We start from the raw sequence: 21,977 nt of genomic DNA on the forward strand, positions 1-21,977 counted from the left end.
CTCGTAGCTTCGGGCGAAAGTTTGACTCATAAGATGATAATATAATGGAACCAAAATGAGGTTTATAGGAAGTGTTTTGAAAACCAATTAAGTCATGAGAAGAATCTTTGGGCAAAGCAAAGTTGAAAATCACTCTACGGGGCATGTTTACAAGTGAGTTTATAGAAGGTCTTACTTCCAATGACCATAACCCCATTATTAATTTGGAATTTGGGAAAACTTCCTTGATTAAAGTTGTAGCCCTTTGAAATATCTTTCCAACAGTATATTGTGGGTCTTGAACAGAGGTGTGTATAAAAAGTTATGCCCATTTTACTAAACAGTGTTCTGTCAGTTTACGGTGGAAACATACGGACCGTAAAAATTATATGGGCCGTATATTCCAGCCGTATAATTGGTCCAGAATGTCCAAATCACTGGAATGATTATACGGAATGACATACGGTCCGTACAAATTGTACGGGACGTAAAAATGGGCGTAGAATTGCCCGACGGATCAGATTTTAAGATGTTAATAAGAGACCCAAGCTCATTTTTTTCATTCCTATTTCTCCTCCATGACTCAAGGGTTCTCTAGATCCATCCAAACACTTCATATGCAAGAATCCAAGTGAAACTAAAGATCCACTTCATCAATCCACAAAACTAAGTGTGAGAAACACATCAAATCCATTCAAGTCAAGAAATTCCATGGAAGGTGGAATTAGGGTTTTGTTCAAGTGAAGTATTTCAACTCAAGGCTTATTCCTACAATAACTAAGGTAAGTTTTATGATTTTTCATGATGATTAAAGTGTTGATAAGTTCTTGGGAGAATAGTAAATGGGTTTGATAAAGAGAATTATATGAACTATGCTAGGGTTTTTGGATTGTTGACTTGGGATTGTTGTATTCATATGGGTGATGAAGAATGATGTTAATTACATCTAATTAAGATTGTAGAATCACCTAGAAGTAATAGAATGGGAATTGGGTGAAGAAATCACCATTAATGGAGACTGTGGAGCTTCAAGCCCATTAAGTGTTTGATAAAATGCTTAGATGACCAAAGCATGAATATTATTGCTAATATAGAATTCCTTTGACTTGTATTGATATAGATCAAAGTTGAAAGGGTTGACGAACATTGTATTACGCTCAAAGGCTGGAATTAAGGTATGTGAGGCTAACTATCTACGTTAGGGAATGTTCATGATTCTCCCTACGCCTCATTCTTCATACTTGTCAGTAATTCGACTCAAAGTAGAGTTTAGCTCTAGTTTTATGATATGTTGTAGAACTGTTATCTTCTAGGTTTGCAGTTACAGAATTCGTTCATGGTTATCAATTTGAATATCATGAACTCAGCACGTAATCTTTATAGACTTATGTATTGTTACCACATGAGTCTCAGTCTAGAAATTCAGTATGCTCAGAAACAGTCAGTGTTTTCAATTCAGTCCAGCATGTCTATTTCAGTTCAGAATTGTTCATTGTTGTTATGGTCTCAGTCCTTATTAATTAACCATAATTATACATATGTGATTTTGCCCGAGGGCACAGCACAATCTTGTGTATACGTATACATGGTCGAGGCCATTGACTGACGCACTACTAGGCCGAGGCCATAGCGTGCATTTATTATTGGGCCGAGGCCCCACATATACAAACACAGATAATACAGATGATTCAGATACAGAGCAGGGAGCATTCATATATTTACTTCCTTGCTATTACAGTTACAGTTATCAGTTTCAGTTTCAGTATTTTATTGCTTCAGTTGCTTTACATACCAGTACAATTCAAATGTGTTGATGTCCCTTTTATTGCTTGGGGGCCTGCATCTCGCGATGCAGGCAACGATATACAGGTTGACGACTCAGCTATTTAGGAGTGCACGTATCAGCTACTGGTGAGCCCCAAATTCCTTCGGGGCGTTGTCAGCTATCTAGTTAATTCAGTTTATAGACAGTTTTATTATTCAGTACTCTTAGAGGCTTCATAGACACAGTTCAGACAGTCGGATATTTGTTATGTTAGCCTTGTAGACAGTTATACTCAGTCGTTCAGTTGTTTTGGTTTAGCCATGTTGGCTACTTTCAGATATATTTCAGATTGTCTAAGTATTTTTGCATTATGATTTCAGTCAGACCTTTAGTATATCAGCATGTGTTTAATTGTTTCCACATTCAGTTATGTTTTGATATCACATGTTGATTCAGTCAGCCAGTTGGTTCGCTCGGTCACATGTAGTCAGGCACCGGGTGCCGTGTTACGTCCAGGCCCAGGTTCGGGTCGTGACAGTTACGCCCTATTTTGAACGGGTCCAAGATAGTTTGCAACTTCCCGATTTTTCTAACTGGTTTTAAAAGGGTTAGAGTCGCCACCTATTTTTTAACGAAAAATAGAAAACCTATATGTATTTGTGTGTCTACTCCATTTTTAATCCACGAAACCTATAAGATTCTAGACAAGGGTTTTATTCACCCCGAGGGGAAGGTATTAAGCATCCCTCAGAGCCTGCGCGAAGACAGTTCTTAGACTTAGTTTAACTAAACACTAGAGGGGAATTATCTATCTGTTTATCATTATTATTACTTGTTTTCAAAATGTTATGACTTCATGAAAAGCTACACTAGGTGATAATATACTAAGTATATACAGTGTATAAAAATGTATTTATATCAAGTATCAAGTATTTATAAAGAATGTATAGTAAAAAAAAAGAATATATATAAAAGAGTATAAATAGAATGTACCTCGTAAGTATAAAAGTATATCTGTTAGTACAAAGAGTGTATATATATGTTAGTGTAAAGAATGTGTAACTATATCAAGAATATAAAAAAAATGTAAGACTATGTAAAATAAATATATCAAGGATATAAAGAATGTGCGTTCATGTAATGTGCGTCTATGTATATTAAAAGAATGTATGTCTATTAAACATATAAAGAACATATTTCAAGCGTACAAGAGTGTACGTCAAACCTAAAATGTATAAAAAATTATATAACTAGATATATTAGTGCATAAAGAATGTAAAAATAATTTACGAATATTCATTGGTGTAAAGATTTTATATAACGAAATTATTCAGAAAAGTGAAGTTTATTTGACTTATTTCTACCGTTTAGTTAAAAAGAATGTTTATTTAATGTCTATCCCGTCAAAAGAATAAGGAACAAAATAATTGTAAAAAGTATTGGTAAAAAATAAGTATAAGGAATTGTGGATAAAAAATGAGTGAAAATGTGTCATGCCTCTAAAGAATGAAAGATTTGTAAATGGACGATTTAATATTTGCCTAACGTCAAAATGTGGATTTAACTTAATTAAAATATGTATTAGTATACACGAAACAATATAAAATGTAAATTGTATTAAGAGTGTATAAAGAATATAAAATAAAAGATGGACTAGTATTTTTGTCTAATCGTCAAAAGTGTGAACTTATTTAACAAAGTATTTTTACCAAGTCAATTTATTCTAGTTATGAAAGTATTGACGGCCTAAGTCTTGCCTAAAGCTAATGACAATTTTAAGTTTAACAAACAAGGCGACAAGTAAATAAATATATCAACCCGTCATTTCAAAAATAAAGTTTCCACTATACTATGAGTTTATGTTTTGTACAGTTATATAAAAATGCGAAAAGTAAATACAAACAGTGATTCGATGAAATTTTCGGGTTCCTTCCGAGTGTCGTCTTCAGGATATATCTCCGGATACGTGTATAAACACTTAGTAAAAGGGTTAGTAAAAGAATAAATAACTATCGAATGAATTAAACAAATAATGAATAAACTTAAAATAAACTTTTGTACATGGGAGCCTTGAAAATCGACGAAAATTTTTTCATCGGCCATTTGAGTCTAGTAGTATTCGCCCAAATAAATTCAAATACATGCGAATAAAAGATAATTGTATGACCACCAAAAGCATTTTTTTCGGGCACAAAATCAAACATTTATTGTAATTTAAAAGATTTTGTAAAGTAGTCCAAAAAGCAATAAAGTAACGCAAACAATAGCAAGTGAAGCTGATAGCCGCAAATCTTCACAACAAACAGCCAACAATTAGGAACATTAGCAGGAGCAAAATCATCAACTAAAAATAGCATAATAGTGATAGAAGAAATCCAAAAATGGGGACAACGCAGTAGCAAAAGTTTTAAAAAAAATACAGAGCAAAGAGCAAGATATTACTGAACCAAAAATGTAAAAACAGTCCAGTATTCATCATTGGCTTGGCCACCGAAGTAGTATTTTTTTAGCATAAACCAACAAAAGTAATGTAAAATAGTCCGAAAATGGCGACTGTAAGGGTGAGCAGTAACCCAAAAATGTGCATCCAGTCAAGATTCAGCCCGTCGTTAGACACACACAAAAAAAAAAAAAAAAACATTAGCTATACAGAGCCACGATGGCCTCTCCGGCCAAATCTAGGCCCAAAATCCAGCAACCAAAACAGCCGTAAGCGAGCAAAAATATGTAAGAATCAGTTGTAGAAAACCACAAATAACTATACGAAACAGAGACAAGAACAACTGGGTATCGAAATAAAACAAGCTTAGGATGAGGTCATCGAAGCCAGCCATGGCGGATGCAGAAAAACACCCATTCGCCGGAGCACAAAGACTCCGACCAGATCTGAACTGGAAAAAAAAAAGCGCACACACACACAAAAAAAAATCGTTAGAGGAGGAAGGGAGGTAGCAGCGACTGGTGGTGGTGTCGTTTGGTTGTTGGCTGCTCCGGTTCGCCGGAGCAGCGAAGAAGACGGGGAGCAGCGACTGGTGGTGCGGTCAACTGCTCCGGCGTCGTGAGTTCGCCGGAGCGGGCAGCGGGTGAGAGAGAGAGGGAGACGTGGTGGTGGTGTGGTTTGAGTTCACCGGAGCTCCGGCGTGGAGGGCTGGACGTAGTTGTGTGGTCCGTTGCTAAGAGAAATAAGTGAGGAGGGTGACGGCGTTGTGGCCGCGTTGCGATGGTTCGTCGGAGCCCGGTGGTCGGAGCTCCAGCAGTGACGAGGTGGCGGCGGCTGAAAAGGAGCTTTGAGCAAAAAAAAAATGATAGCTATGGCTTTTGTTTAGAATAAAAATCTGAAAATGTTTGTGTCTCGTGTAAAAATGAGTTCATGAAAAAAATAAACCCTTCTATTCCTTTATAATACAAACTAATCCCTTCTATTGTCCAAAAAATATAAAGTCGTACCCCTTGTCCCCTCAATGCTCATTTTAATCTTTGGATTATTGTTCGATGAGAATTTCACCCTTTTAACCAATATATAAAAATTTATTAACCACCGGATGAAAAACTTAACCCATCACTTCAAATGTCACCTTTTTGAAAGGTGATAAGATCTTGATTTGATCGAATTCTTTCTCTGCATTTAAAATTAATTGCTTCGATTTTTCTATGTATTGACGGATTGTACTAAAATATAGTTAACTAATATATGTACAAATGATAATGTATGTATAAAAATTAAATATTAATGTATAAGATACAAAAATGTACTGCTATAAAATAAAAGAAATAATTATTAATTGCACAAAATGGTAGTATTTCGCTGTACATGTGCAAAATAATGACTCTTGAAAAAAATGACAATAAATTGATAAAAATTCCTAAAATAAGGATAATCATCAATAAATTGTCGAAAAATGTAAAAATCTATTTTGTGCTCTTTAACGAATCAGGGCACCCCAAAACGTTAATTTTAAGCACGTCGAGCCAAAATTAGGTGTCAACAGGTGGTGATAGTCTTTATCTTGTTTTCAATAGCGTGTGGTGTTTCTTTATCACGTAAGTTGATTTCAAGTGGTGACTTAGGAACTTTGTTGGTTCTTGATCATTCAAGAACACGTTTCTTGAAAACAATTTCGTTGTCAATAGTTATTTTTATAGTTCAAATCGTCATCTTTCACATAGTTTTTAAATCACTTTAATCCGACGCTTATAACTTGAGATACATCCGTTTTTTTAATTCTGTCCATCAAATCGCTTCAAGATCAAGATCCTGATCGATTGATTTTTTGTTAACTCCAAGAATCTATTCACGTGTGCTGAGAGACAATTACATAAGCAAAGGATATTTTAGGCAAAGCAGTCAAAAATGTATACGAAAGCTACAGTAAAGTTCTTGTGGGCCCAATCATACTGCTCCATTTCGGTTGAAAGGACCAGAATACTCCTGGGAAGACAAGCAGGAATGTCGACTTGCTGCCGACTTAGAGCCCGTTTGGATTGGCTTATAAGTTGGCTTATAAGCTGTTTTCAGCTTTTTTGAGTGTTTGGCTGGCCAGCTTAAAGTCATTTTATGCTTAAAATAAGCTCAAAAAAATAATTGGACTCATTTGACTTAGTTTATCTAAAGCAGCTTATAAGCTGAAAACAGCTTATAAGCCAAAAAAAATAAGTTGGACTACCCCAACTTATTTTTTTCAGCTTATAAGCTGCAAACAGCTTTAAGCTGTAAGCCAATCCAAACGGGCTCTTATACCCTTTTATTAGATAGTAGAACTAGATGGAAGAACCCGTGCCAGCACGGGCCTAATAACAGTAGTTTGCGAGAGAAAAAATCAAACTAATTCTAATTCGCAAGAGGGAAACTAAGACTGAACACGTTGAACCACTAATCCAACTTTAGTCACAATTTCAAAGTTAAAAGAACACTTTAGCCACTTCTTAATTCAGAACACCATTTGGATGATCACACCCTTAGATTAAAACAACTGTTTTTTTTTCTTAAAACCTCACATATACATACAACTTGGAATACAGGGACTCCATTAATAGTCTTAGAGTTAGCATTAACACGTTTCAAACTCAAGGGAATATTGATGGGGTTTGAAATATGCAGTTTGAACTCAAAGAAAACTCATAAAATTTCAAATTTTGTCAATTCAAACTCTAAGGAATTTTCATGAAATTTGAGTTCTCTTTTATAAGTTTTAACTCAATGATTTTTACTAAAATTTCATGGCAAAGTATCGTAGAAGTATAAATCTCGAGTAGTATTTTTCTGTAGTTTTTGAATTTTTTAGCTAATAATCGCAACTGATAGAAATTTGTGTTTTTTGTTTAATTGAGTAACATATTTTTGCACTGTTAATATTTCCAATTATTTCAAAGATGGTACTCAAAATTTAATAAAATAATTTTTGAAACACTACTCTATATAAATTTTACAAAATAATAATATATTTTTGTATATTATTACAATTGAGTTTTGAATAAAAAGGATTATTTGTTTGAGGTGTAACTAAACGGGTATAGAATTAACAAAATATTTTAAATATTCAATATGAAGTTATAAAAGTACAATCCCTTACAGTACATACATGTGCTAGTATTTGATTGTGTAGAGATCTACTAAATTTGCTACAGGAAAAGCTGTGGCATGAAATCCAGGTGAGGGCCCCAGTTTTAGAAACTCTAGCAGCTACGGGAGGTACTAAGAAAAGTAGAGTACAACCCCTTTAAGCACAGAAGTTTGAAATGTCAAAATTGCCCCTTAGTCAAAAGCAGGCATGTCAACGGAGAGTCCGGAACCAAAATGCCCCCCAAAAAAATATTTTGAACCAAAATATCCCAACAAAAAAAAAAGTTACCAAAGTACCTTTAGCGCAGTATTTTACTGCGCTATAGCACTTCACGGAGACGGAGCCGTGAAGTGCTATAACGCAGTAAAATACTGCGCTATACAAAACTTTCTCTCACCTATAGCGCAGTATTTTACTGCGTTATAGGAGTCCGCCATTTTCAATAACATCACATTTTCACTCCTCTTTACGTAGTTTATTTTTTTTACGTAGTTTAGCCGTATATTAATCATGCTTTGAGATTCCGGAACTTCAATATTTTATATAAAACTCTAGTTATATTTGTACAATTAATAAAACAGGCTCAACACATCAAGAATACGCAATACTTTGGATTGTCATTTTAGTGGTTGAAAAGTGCTCGAAGTCCTTTTTTATTTGAAGACTTGTAGTAATTAGCTTTAAGTTATTTATCTTTTAGGGTTTCGTCTTAGTTTTAAATTAATGCTTAACTTTATTTCGAGTGTGTCACGTTTTTTTTTTATTATCAATTTAGGATGTGAAACTATAAACAATAATAAAGACTAAGATAATATTTATAAATATGCAAAAAATAGATAATATTTACGATAAATTGTACAACACTAATGTATATACACTATCGAGGATGGGTCCCACATGTATTATGCCGGAGACTATCCCTAGGCCTAAGGCTCATACCATCCCCACCGCCCTCGCCATCGTCTCCATCGCCCTTTATCCTCTTAATAACTGGGTGCTCCAAGCCATGATCATCTCCTCTTCCCCAAGCCCTTGCGCCCTTAACTAGAACATGCTTCTTCTTGGGATCTGTTCCCGCTGGCACGCTCAGAACCTCAGGCTGAGCTGGGTCTGGAAACTCGACCTCTTCCTCGTCGAGAGTCGCCACCGCAGGCGCCGAAGGATGAACCTGAAAAGTATATAAATATTAGTACCATTTCTTATTTATATTGAATACATTAACGTTATTTATTTAATCAAACTTGTGTATCAATGGGCGCCTGAGTAGGCTCTTGAGATGGGTCTGTAGGCTCCTGAGATGGTGGTGAATATGAGGTAGTCTCCTGGACGACATGCTATTCGAAGTCCAAGTAAAGGTTATAAAAATTAAATAAATATTTACCTTATATTGAATAAAATTAGTTTTAAGTAAAAAACTTACATTCGCCTCGGTAGTCTCATGAGAAGACACCTCTGCCTCGGCAGGCTGATGAGAATGCTCCTGAATGGGCAGCTCCTGTGGACCCACTAGCGCCGAATCCTAAAATATGAAAAAAATGAAATAATAAGTAACATACATATTTAAAATAAGTACTTTAAATGATCAAATATGTATATTAAATATTGACCTTTTATTGAATAAAACTAATTTTAATTAAAAGCTTACATGTGGCTCGACAGTCACATGGGAAGACATCGCTGGCTTGGCAGGCCCATGAGAAAATGCCTGAGTGGGTGGCTCTGGTGGACCCGCTGGCGCCGAATCCTAAAATATAAAATAGTACTAAATAATGAGTAACATATATATATTTAAAATAAATAATTTAAATGAACAAATAATACTAACCGGGATCAAAAATTCATCGAAGTCAAGAAGCCGAGCTCCCTCTAAATTCCTCACAGGCTACTCATCAGCTAATGAAGCGCGTAACGCCGCCCAATGAACGTTATCACGCTCCTCCATGTATGCATCCTGGCTCGGCTGTGATGAAGACCCGGGTATCTCAACAAGTAAGAGCGCCGGCGTAAACGTAGGTGAGTCCCCAGGTGAGCTGCCACCGGCCTGGAAGGGCTGCGGATGGACTAGACCGTGAACACCCTCTGGAATAGGATCGGCCTCATCCGCCTCATCTACCAGATGGTGTCCTCCACCACCAGGTCCTCTAGCAGCAGCGCCGCGTCCTCTACGCGCACGGCGTCCTCCGGCAGCACGGCGTTCTATGCTAGCACGACCTCCTCCTCTGGGAGCACCCGGTGCTGCTTGATACTTAGCCTCCGGAACAGGCTCCGCCATGCGCCTAATCTAGCCTGCCTGCCGGATACCATCCTCGGAAATCCTAACCATCTCCGCGGCAAGCCTCGCAAGCCCAGGGTAAGGCATATGATCTAACCCCAAGATGCGTAAACGTTGTACGGCCACCAGCTGCATTTGTGTTTAACAGAAACAAAAAAAGTTTATTTTTAAAACGTAACAATTAATGAAATTAGATAAATCTAAATACGATAAACTTACCAATGCCTCGTACTGCCCCGCGAGTGCTGAGTATCCTACATCCCTAGGGGGACGCAAAGCTGGGTTGCTGATCAATCGGCGTGTGATCTGATGATACCAGTGCATGTAATGCTCAATGGGAGTCAAATGGCCGACCACCGCTAAAGTGCCCAACCTGTTCTCCCAACGGTGGAGTTGGACATCCATGAAAGCCAAAAAATCGTCATTAACGGCAGCCCGATCGTCCCGCTGGTAGTGTCGGAGCTCATGACGGACATCAGGGGGTATACTCTGTGTATGCCCAAACTGTCGTAAGACACGCTCAGGCATGTGATCCTCTACGATGTCCTGGTGTATCAATGGACACTACGACCTCCAAACCCCCTGACCTGCCCTACAAAAGACCGGCAAACCATCTAATATAGCAGCGTATGGCGTCTATATAAATAGCTGCATAACATATAAATACAAATCAGTGATCACCAAGTAGAAAAGACGTTTAATTAAATTATTAATGTAAATTTAAATAGTTTTACCGCATCGTCCGTCATGTGATCAAGCTGGTCTCGGAATGGAAAAATATTGTGGTGAATATCGACATCCCGGTAAAAACCCGTTGTCCACCTCCTCGCATAAGGCATGTCAATCTCGAGGTGATGCCTAGGTACGGGCTGAAAAGGCAGCATCCTCTCCCACGCCCATAACTGTAAGCGATATTGGAAAATACGATTTTTTTAGTCGTCCTTTCAAGAGGTTTGTTGACATTAAAGGAACGCACACTTAAAATATTACCTGGAGAAGATCAAAAAATCCACACACATCTCTGACAGCACCAATAGACGCTCGGCACAAGCATCTGTAAAGATACGCCAAAACAGCACCGCCCCAGCTGTAGTCTCCCAAGCGGTCCAGATGCTCCAAGAAAACCAAGTAACGTAAACTGACAAAGGCACCCGATGAATTCGGGAACAAGATGCCCCCGAATATAATAAGCAGGTACAAACAGGCATGACAATCAACATCGTCCTGCAGGGTGTCGTCGTCAACAGGATCCAGACCCTCCAAATAAGTGCAAAGTGCACTAAGCTGAACCCGACTCTGTCCTGAGATCTGGGTCGCGGCATCAGGCACGAAGTGGGTGAGCCTAGTCAACTCCGTCACCCATGTCCTACCAGAAGGAGGCTCGTACCGAGTGTACAGTGGCTCTCCATCTACCCGCAATCCAAAGAGGACCTCCACATCCTGAAGTGTAATCGTGGCCTCACCAGTGCGAAGATGGAAGGTATGTGTCTCTGGCCTCTACCGCTCAACCATGATCGTGATGAGCGCCCAATCATGCTGTACCCAACCAACGGACACGCAATGGTAGAAGCCGCCCCGAAACAATATCTCCAACACGCGAGGGTGTAGGGGGTGCTCGCGTAAAAGAGTCCACGCTCTCTGCAGCCTACGGGAACGGAGCCTAGTAGATAACCCCAGAGTACCGGCCCATAATAACTCTAACCTATGATTGTCTTGCAAAGACAATACTGATCTATCTGTTATGACCCGTAATTTTGCACATTCGGAAAAAATTGAAATAGTTGTACTTGTAAGAAATAAGGTCACATGTTGATGTTATTTATATATATATATATATATATATATATATATATATATATATATATATATATATATATATATATATATATATATATATATATATATATATATATATATATATATGTTGTTCATGAAAAATATCGACGCGGAAATATGGAGGGAGGTCAAGGGCAAAATGGGGAATTTTGAAAATTAGTTTCAGGAATTTTAAAATAAGACCCGCAACGATTTGGGCTTAATGAAATGAAAAAAAAATAAAAGGAAAGAGAGGCCCAAATTGTGTGGGGTGGCCGGCCAAGAGAAAAAAAAATTTAGGCCCAAGCCCATGACCAAAAATAAGACTAATAAGTAGAAGGGCCATAAAACAATCAAGAAACAACAAAGAAAAATTGAGAGCACCTACCATAGGGCCATTCGGCCAACTCAAAAAAAAGAAGAAGAAGAATTTTTTTTTTAGCCATCAACTTTGATCCAAAAATCTTAACCTTCTAGAATTCCTATTAAGTTGGAAACCCTCTTCAATGTGATACAAATTTGGAAGCAAAAGAGTACCTTTTTTATCAAGTGGGAGAATTTGGAAAAGGTGAGAATTCTACTCTTTTTAGTTTGGAAGAATTTTATATATATGTTGTAGTATGTGGGAATGAATGTAGAGTATGAAAATTTTGTGTCATGGGTATGTGTGTGTGTGGCCGAAAATGGGTGTTGATGGAGAGGAAGGATCAAATTTTATTTATTATGTTAATTGTGTTGAAATGGCCTTTTTATGCAAATGGGAGAATTCTAGTTTAAGTTGGCATGAAAATTGTTGTTAAGTTGTTATAGGAAATTTTGTGATTTTATTGTAAATTTATGTAATTATGGAAATGGAATTGTTAAGGTGTAAATTGTGGTTGTTGTTGATGAAATGGGAAGATGAAAAATGTGTTGTGAATGTTGTGTTAAAGGTTGGAGATTTCAGATGAATTCTAGTCTTGGTGGATTTTTGTATACTTTGTAAAATGGTATGAAATGCGTTTGAATTGCACTTGAATGATCTTGAATTGGTAGTGGACATGTAAGAATCGATATCGGCTTGAAAATTCGTGATTGAATTGAATGTTGATGAATTATGTTGGAAAGGAAGGTTACTAATGTGGAATGCGTTTTAAATTGGTTTTTGATGTTATTGGTTTGGTTGTTGGTATTGTTGGCATGGTTGTTGATGAATTTGGCCGAGTTTAATTCTCGGGGATGTTGAATTTACAGGGGAGGTGCTGCCGAAATTTCGGTAGACAAATACTAATTAGAATTAAAATTCTAAGTACTAGTAGCTAATTTTTGGGTAATTGATAATATTATTGTAGATATTGGAGAGCCCGAGACTTGAGTCGGGATTTGTTTGGCGAGTGATCGAGATTTAGTAGTGAGCGATCGAGGTATGTAAAGCTTACCGTTCTTCCTTTTTGGCATGACCTTTATGCAATAAACGAATGACATATATGTATGCTCTAAAGAAATATTCTACTCCTAGAGCCACTAGGATGGCCTATGTCTTTGATTTCCATGAATTATTCTATATGACTTGACACATGCCTATTATGTTTGGAGCACTAGCCGATACGTTTCCGGATGTGGTTTGAAAAATATTTGATATGGCCTAAGTTTGGATATGTATATTTTGGATATGTGCATATGATCCTAAGGCTCCGTTTGTAGTACCCTATTATGTTATTTGAAAGTTTCTCAATATGAAAGATACTAAATTTTCAGAAAATGACTTATGATGTGTTTTTCGAAGGTTCTGTAATTTGAAAGTTCGTAACTTTTGTATACTAATTCCGATGGACTCGATGCTTACTTTGAGCCTTCTAATATCAGTATGTATATGTATTTATTCGTCGAGTCTTGGAATTCATTTAAATATGTATATGCATATGGTTTTCGCACTACTCCGCTCGTGCCTACTACTATGATATCGTTCGCCGGATCCCGGGCCGGTTTTGTGATCGTGCGCACTATGTGATATTCGACAGTATGATGTGTTACGGTTCCCGAGACCTCGCCGTAGGGCCGGGTACCACTTATATACGGCGTTATGATGTGACATGACATATGATGTGTTCTGATGATGCGATATGTTCTGATGATATGATATGTTCGGAGATTGTACGGAGATTTGAAACTTTCTGGAGTATGATGTGTTGTGGCGCCAGCGTCGGAGTGGCGACCATGTTCCTGAGCCCTATGCATGATTTTTATTTGCATGATATACATATATATTTTCAGCACAGGTTTTGATATACCGATTCTGTATCCATATTCTGTACTCCACACTTCAGTTATGATTCTGATTTCTGTATTTCATGCTTTGCATACTCAGTACATATTCCGTACTGACCCCCTTTCTTCGGGGGATGCGTTTCATGCCCGCAGGTACAAACGTTCGTTTTGGTGATCCTCCGGTATAGGATACATATTCTGCCACGTGGAGTATTCCTTTTTTATCCGGAGCTCATATTTTTGGTACATATCTTCTGTTATGCATATCCTGTATATATGTGACTATTTGGGTACGGCGGGGCCCTGTCCAGCCATATGTTTCCGTTATGGTTTGTAGAGGCTTGTAGTCATATTTGTGGGTCATGGGTCATGTTTGTTCGTTGTGATTATGATCTGCGTCTTAATGCGGTCCCGTTTGCTATTATGACCAAAACGGCCCATTTGTCTGTATATGTGTGTATATTTGGGCGATGTGTATTCTGCCAACTCATCGGATTTGATGTGATGTTTTGTACGGGCGACCGCTTAAGACGACATTTGTTTTAGCATCTGCTAAAAATAAAAATTACATATGTTAGTTTGACTAAGTCTTTGATATGTCGATCCGGTACGTAAGTCTGTTTGGGTGTCCAACTAGGGCACCAGTCGCGGCCCACGAGGCTGGGTCGTGACACTATCAGCGAGCCCCGGGTGAGCATCGGGCGTCGGGGGAACATCGGGCCTAGGGGGAACATTCGGATCCATGAAAGAGTCCGGTCTGTACAAACTAAATTAGTCATTATTCTTGAAATGAAAGATAAATTATATTAACTAATCGAAATTCAGCAGTAATATTTGTTTGGAACTCTATTTTGAATATGTGATATATTTTTAGTTGACCAAATAGCCAACACAACTACAATAAAATTAAACTAAAAGAGTATATTCGTCGACCACATATTTTCCTATAAACTTTACATTTTTTTCGTTAGCTTATGTATTTATGAAAAGAAGAACTTTAACTATTCTTTTTAAGATAATCTTTTTTTATTTAACATATATATTCACGCTTTTAAAATTATATAGATTAACATTTCATAATCGTTTACAACTTTTTTGGATGGTTGTTACCTATTGTATTATATTATGTTGTTAGTTTAAATAAAATGTTTGCTTTGATTGCTACTTTAATTTTATTGTTATGTAACGACGAAAGGTTCTATTTTATGTAACCACTGATTTGGTCCTATACAATACAACACAATACGATAAATGTCAAAACAATACATAATAATCATCCAAACAAAGTGTTAACAACATAATAATTCATTGTCAATCAACTTCTTTCAATTCATAAAGAATATTTAACATATACTCAATTAACAAAATAATAATTCATTAACAATTCATAAATAATTAACCAAATTAACAACTCATAAACATATAACAAATTAACAATTCATAAACATTTAACAAATTAACAATTCATAAACATTTAACAAATAATGGATTAAACAAAACAAAACAAAAAAAAAACGGAACAGTGGCTGAGGCCACTGCCCAGCCCGATCAAACCAAAAAAAAAAAAATGAAATTTATGCATTTTTTTTTAAATTAACGACGATTAAATGTTAAACATGCATGCAATATAATGTATATAACAAAAGTTCATAGTAGAAAACCTTAATCGAAGATTTTTTGTAGAGTTATTTTAATCGAGTTGTACGCCGCTTTTTCTCAAAATTCGAACTTAGAATCTTGCTCCTTGACTTGAATATACCGAAAATCTAAACATTCCGGACGAAATTTAATAGAAAACGACGTTTTTTGGATGTGGGGACCACCTTGGCTCGCCTCCAATGGCGTTTTAAATTATTATTTTTTTGCCACTGGAGGGACCAGTGGTGGAACCCGATCGAGTTTTAGTGGAGTGATATAGCGCTATAGGAAAGAGACAAAGTCCTATAACGCAGTAAAATACTGCGCTATAGGTGAGAGAAAGTTTTGTATAGCGCAGTATTTTACTGCGTTATAGCACTTAATGGCTTCGTCTCCGTGAAGTGCTATAGCGCAGTAAAATACTGCGCTAAAGGTACTTTGGTAACATTTTTTTTGTTGGGTATTTTGGTTCAAAATGTTTTTTTTTTGGGCATTTTGGTTCCGGACTCGTCAACGGATAGCTGCCTGCTTCTAGACTCTTATTAATAGTACTAGCAAATTATGCCCATGCATCGCACGGGGCCCAACATGATTAATTTGGTTACTCACTTAAGTTAATCTTTATAGGAAAATTTACTTGTCATAGCTACTTCTAAGACCTATTTATGAATAATAACTACCTTTGATTTTATTTATTATTCATAACTAAAATATTTTCTTAAATTACACATCATAACTAGTGTCCTGTATTTCACAAGTTTCTCTTTTAAATTGGTTTTCTCTCATCTGTCAAGTTTATTTCTCCCTCACCATTCTCTTTCTCTCTCTCTGTTCCCTCTCCTACCTCCAGATCTGTCAGATCTATTTCCCTTGCCTGATTCCTTCAAATATGTCAAGTTACTTCATCAGGAAAATTGTTCAAGATTGTGACAGTGGAAGTGTCAGAATGACAAGAACTAGTAACGGAACTCTTCTTGATGGCATAAAGCACATAATCTCTGCAATCCTCGTCGAATTTCTGAAGAATAACACTAGAGAGCTCGTACCCCTTCTCGATTTAGTTATGGAGGCAACTCTTCACTGTTGATGTTGCTATAAATCAGATTCCTTTGAACCTTCTAAGTTTCTCTGATTTACAAATCTCTGAAGAAAAGGAGTGACGTTTTGGTTTGTTCTTGACTTTTTCGACACTGCCACTTCTTCTCCACCTCCGATGAGAGTTGTGGAGTTTCATGCTCACCAAGTGTTTGATAAAATGCTTCAGTATATTTCGTTGTATTTCAATGTATTTCTAATTTATGAAACAATTTTCTGATATATTTCATTGTATTCCATTGTATATATGCATACTACAATTTTATATTTCTTAAACAATCAACCATATTTCATTGTATTCCAGTGTATATTTTTCTGTATTTGGAAGTATTTCTAAAAGTTTGGAATGAAGTAATTTGGAGAGAGAAACGTGGGTTATTATGGAACTTCAACAGTTATGCGTGATACATGGTTGATTTAATTTGGCTTACCATTTAAAATGAGAGAAGAGAATATGTTCCATAGATACAGCCTATTTTGACTCTGCCATATTTTGTATTTCAGTGTATTTCAAAAATGCGAACTCAGCCGAACTTTGTATTTCCGTGTATTTCCCTGTATTTCAAAAACGCGAAATACAACAGAAATATAACAAAAACTAGCTACGATTTGTAAATATAGAAAAAGTAGTTATAAATTGTTAGAAGCTGTTAAAAGGTAGCTGTTTATGTAAGTTTCCCATCTTTATATTTATATATTTTGCAAAGGATACCGCAATTATCCTTAATCTCCATATTTAGTTTTTTTTCGTCTTATTTTTTCTCTTAATTTCTCACTTATTGTTAAAATTTGTCTTATTTTGGTTATATCCGCCTCTTTTTATATTTGGTAAGTTGACAATTCAAATATCCTACATGTCAAGTTTATAATCACAAGATTCAAAGGATATTTTATTATATTATACACATTTTTAATTTAGAGACACAAGATTCAAAAGTCTATCTTTATTTCTTAAATTTCGTGTCTAGTCAAACTCAGACAGTTAAATTGAGACAGAGGGAGTATATGCCAACTGAAAGGACAATAGATCTAATTAACAAAGAAATTTGTAGAATAAACTCACCAAAATTAGTAGCAAAACTCTAATAGAAAAAATTAAAATAAAATCTCAAATTCAGAGTACCAACTGTATAAATCACCAAGCAGTATTTTGTTTCTTTTCCTCTTATTTTTCCCCTTAATTTCTCAATTGTTGTTAAAATTTGTCCTATTTTGGTTATGTCCATCTCTTTTTATATTTAGTAAGTTGACAATTTAAATATCCTACATGTTAAGTTTATAATCACAAGATTCAAAAGACATCTTATTATATTATACACATTTTTAATTTAGAACCACAAGATTCAAAAGTTTATCTTTATTTCTTAAACTCTATGTCTAGTCAAACTTAGACACTTAAATTGAGATAAAGGGACTATATGCCAAATGAAGAAAATGAAAGGACAATTGAGACACTGCGGACACGTGGAGACTTAAAAAGTAAACACACAAGAGGTAAAATTAATGTTAAACTTCTGAAATGTACACATGTTAGTCCCTGCTTAGAGTACAATTTCATGTGCTTTCTATAGTAATAAAATGAAGTGTAGAAGTAAAGAAGTATGATAACGGTTTGACTAAAAAAAAATATGATAACGTAAAAGTGGAACACACGTGCAGAGGCGGATCCAGGAATTTAACTCTATGGGTTCAATCTTAAGATTCTTACTGTAAATCCGTCGTATTTTAAAAGTTATGGGTTCATGTCTACTATTTATTGCAATTTTAATAAATTTTTACACAAAAAATTATGCTTCGCGTCGAAAGTTGGGGGTCAATGAAACCGCTAGCATGCTAGATCCGCCACTGCAAAAGTGTACAGAGAATAAGTGGCAAACCAAGTAGTAGTACTTGTTAAATGAAGTGGACCCACAACTGGAAAAAAGGAAAGAAACCAAGTACATACAATTGAAATAAATCCAAATTTAGTGTACAACTCAGACAACTTTTTGTACAATTTATTGTTGCTGTGTTCGCCCCTCTTGGACACTTATATATATTAAATTTTTTTTTTAGTAATGTGGCCAAGTAATATGGGACGGAGGGAATACTTCATTTATTAATTCTTAAAGAACGTGAAAAGTCAAAAGTGAACAAGTAAAAGTGCACGGAGGAAATAAATGTGTCGGAGAATTAAAATTGAAGTGCATACGTGTATACATGAGAAGAGATAAATATTCAATATTATGACATATGTCCACGTAGGATAAAAAAAAATAGTTGATTAAAGTGTACAATTTATATAACTTTTGGTATAAGTATTCATTGCTATGTTAAATAGGACATTTCTATATATAATTGAATAAAGTGGGACGTAACTTAATGGAGAAAGAACCCTACACGTGTTAAACGGCCACTGGATTAGGTCCACAAATGACAAAAGCCTAAGAAATAGGCCGCACATTTTGGAGTACAATTCAGATAACTGTTTGTACAATAAATTGGAGCAGTGTTCGTCCACCTTTCCCACTTATATATAGTAGAAAAGTAAAGTAAAGCAAAGCTAAGCTACAAAAAGTATTCATTAAGCGAAGTGAATGCACCATTTTTGGTAATTCTTTATAGACTAGCAATACATGCCCGTGATGCACGGGCGAACATGTATATTCATTTTAATTAGTCAGTCTTTAAGGTTTGTATTTTGAAAATAACTTTTAAAAATATTTTAATTGTTATTATATATAGCAACATATACAAAATGTATTTTATGTACCATCACTTTAGTTATAATTAAAAAATGGAGTTTAAAAATTAAAAACATATGATGGAATTAAGTCTTTGAGATGGAAAGAGTCGGACTTTTTTCTCATTGTCATGACAATGAAAGTTGTTCATCGATGTGAAAAAAAAAATTACTAAGAATATGAGGAAAAATTAATATTTTGATTCTAGATTTTTTTTAAAATTCTTTAATATCTTATATGTATACCGACAGGTTGATATCCATTTCAATTAACTAACTGTTCAGATCCAAACATAAGAACTATTGTTGTATATATTGGATTTTTTAAAAGCAAAACTAATAAAATATTTTTATTAAATTAATTAAAAAATATATTATAATTTTTTATATTAACAATTATAGATAAAAAAAGTTGTCGCAAACAATCAAAATTAGAAAGATATATGTTATATCGTAAATCACCAAATTTTAATTCCGAAATGAAAATATAAATTAATACATTTTATAAATGTAAAGAAACAATAATCAAAGACTGCAAAGGAGAGTAAAATAAGTAAAGTATTGACAAAGAAGGAAAACAGGGATAAAAGTCACTCCCTCCCTTCACTTTTACTTGTCCACGTTAACATATCAAGAAAAAAAAATTCTTCTTCTTATTTTACCCTTCACATTAATTATTCATTCTCAAATCATTTTTTGACGCTATTGAGACCATACACCAATAAATATGGATATTATGATAAAATATATACTTCATTTATTAACTCTTAAAGAACGTGAAAACTCAAAAGTGGACAATTTATGTGTAGGAGAATTAAAATTGAAGTGCATATGTGTATACATGAGAAGAGAATAAATACTCAAGTACTATGACATATGTCCAAGTGGAATAAAAAAGCAGTTGGTTAAAGTGAATAATTTATATAACTTTTGGTACAAATTTGTATTGCTATTGTTCGTCCTCTCTTCCCGTTTAAAGTATTGACAATGAAGAATAACGGGAATAAAAGTCACTCCATCCGTTTACTTTTACTTGTCCACGTTAACATATCAAAAGAAAGAAATTTTTGTTCTTATTATTGATTTTACCCTTCACATTAATTACTCATTTTCAAAGGCTATTGAGATTTACATCAATAAATATGAATATTGTGGTAAAATATATACTCCATCCGTTCCATATTAATTGTCACTTTCCCTTTTGCACGCCCCTTAATAAATCATAAATAAAAGATGTATTTTACTATCTTACCTCTATCTCTCTCCATTGACTATTTTCAAGAACATTATTATTAAGGGTAAGATGAGAAAGATTTAATTAATTTTATCTTGATTTTGTAAATGAACAAGTAATTTGGACATATATTTTTAGTAATGTGGCCAAATAATATGGGACAGAGAAGATAAGATGGGAAAAATTTAATTAATTTTATCTTGATTTTGTAAATGAACAAGTAATTTGGACATATATTTTAGTAATGTTGAGTACTTCATTTGTGAATAAGTAAAAGTGCACGGACAATTAAAATTGAAGTGCATACGTGCATACATGGAGAGAGAATAAATATTCAGTACTATGGCAATAAATATTCAGTACTATGACATATGTCCACGTGGGATAAAAAAAATAGTTTAGTAATGTGGCCAAATAATATGGGACGGAGGAAGTACTTCATTTATTAATTCTTAAAGAACTTGAAAAGTCAAAAGTCAACAAGTATAAGTGCATGAAGGAAATAAATGTGTCGGAGAATTAAATTTGAAGTGTATACGTGTATACATGAGAAGAGATAAATATTCAGTACAATGACATATGTCCACGTGGGATAAAAAAGTAGTTGGTTAAACTTTACAATTTATATAGCTTGTGGTACAAATTTGTATTGCTGTGTTAGTCCTCTTTTCACACTTATATTTCATTTATTTATTAATTCTTAAAGAACTTGGAAAGTCAAAAGTCAACAAGTATAAGTGCACGGAGAAAATAAATGTGTTGGAGAATTAAATTTGAAGTGCATACATGTATACATAAGAAGAGATAAATATTCAGTACTATGACATATGTTCACGTGGGATAAAAAAGTAATTGGTTAAAATGTACAATTTATCATAGCTTGTGGTACAAATTTGTATTGCTATGTTAGTCCTCTCTTCACACTTATATTTCATTTATTTATTTAATTCTTAAAAAACTTGAAAAGTCAAAAGTCAATAAATATTAGTGCACGGAGGAAATAAATGTGTCAGAGAATTAAATTTGAAATGCAAACGTGTATAAATGAGAAGAGATAAATATTCAGTACAATGACATATATCCACGTGGAATAAAAAGTTAGTTGATTAAAATGTACAATTTATATAGCTTGTGATACAAATTTGTATAGTTGTGTTAGTCCTCTTTTCCCACTTATATATATTAGAAAAATTTATGAGTTATTTTATATGAAGTGTACTACATGTCTGGATATAAACATGCACCACATGTGGTGAGAGACTACCGTATCCGGAAGGGAGTGTAGTATCTAAGAGGGTGTTTGGGTTGCTTATATTCCAAATACTTTTAGGGTTATCTACAAATTTAGATAAATAACAAAAGTATTTATTAATGAAAATCAATCAAAAAATCATATTTTTGATGAGGATCACAAAGACAATTACGAGGCCTTCTTCACATAAAAGCAATGGAGTAGAAGTCTCAAGTCATCTCTTCTCTAAAACTAAATAGTTAAATATCATTGCTCTAAGTTCGATGTTGATTTGTCTTAATAAGGAGGATCCTCTTCTTATTATGTTTTCCAACTTACGATTATCTTTTTACATTTTGTCGTCACATTTGGTTTGATCAAGATATTTACTACTATTTGATTCCTTATTTTTTATAAT

This window comes from Lycium barbarum, chromosome 7 (genome assembly GCF_019175385.1).
Source record: "Lycium barbarum isolate Lr01 chromosome 7, ASM1917538v2, whole genome shotgun sequence".
Lineage (NCBI taxonomy): Eukaryota > Viridiplantae > Streptophyta > Magnoliopsida > Solanales > Solanaceae > Lycium > Lycium barbarum.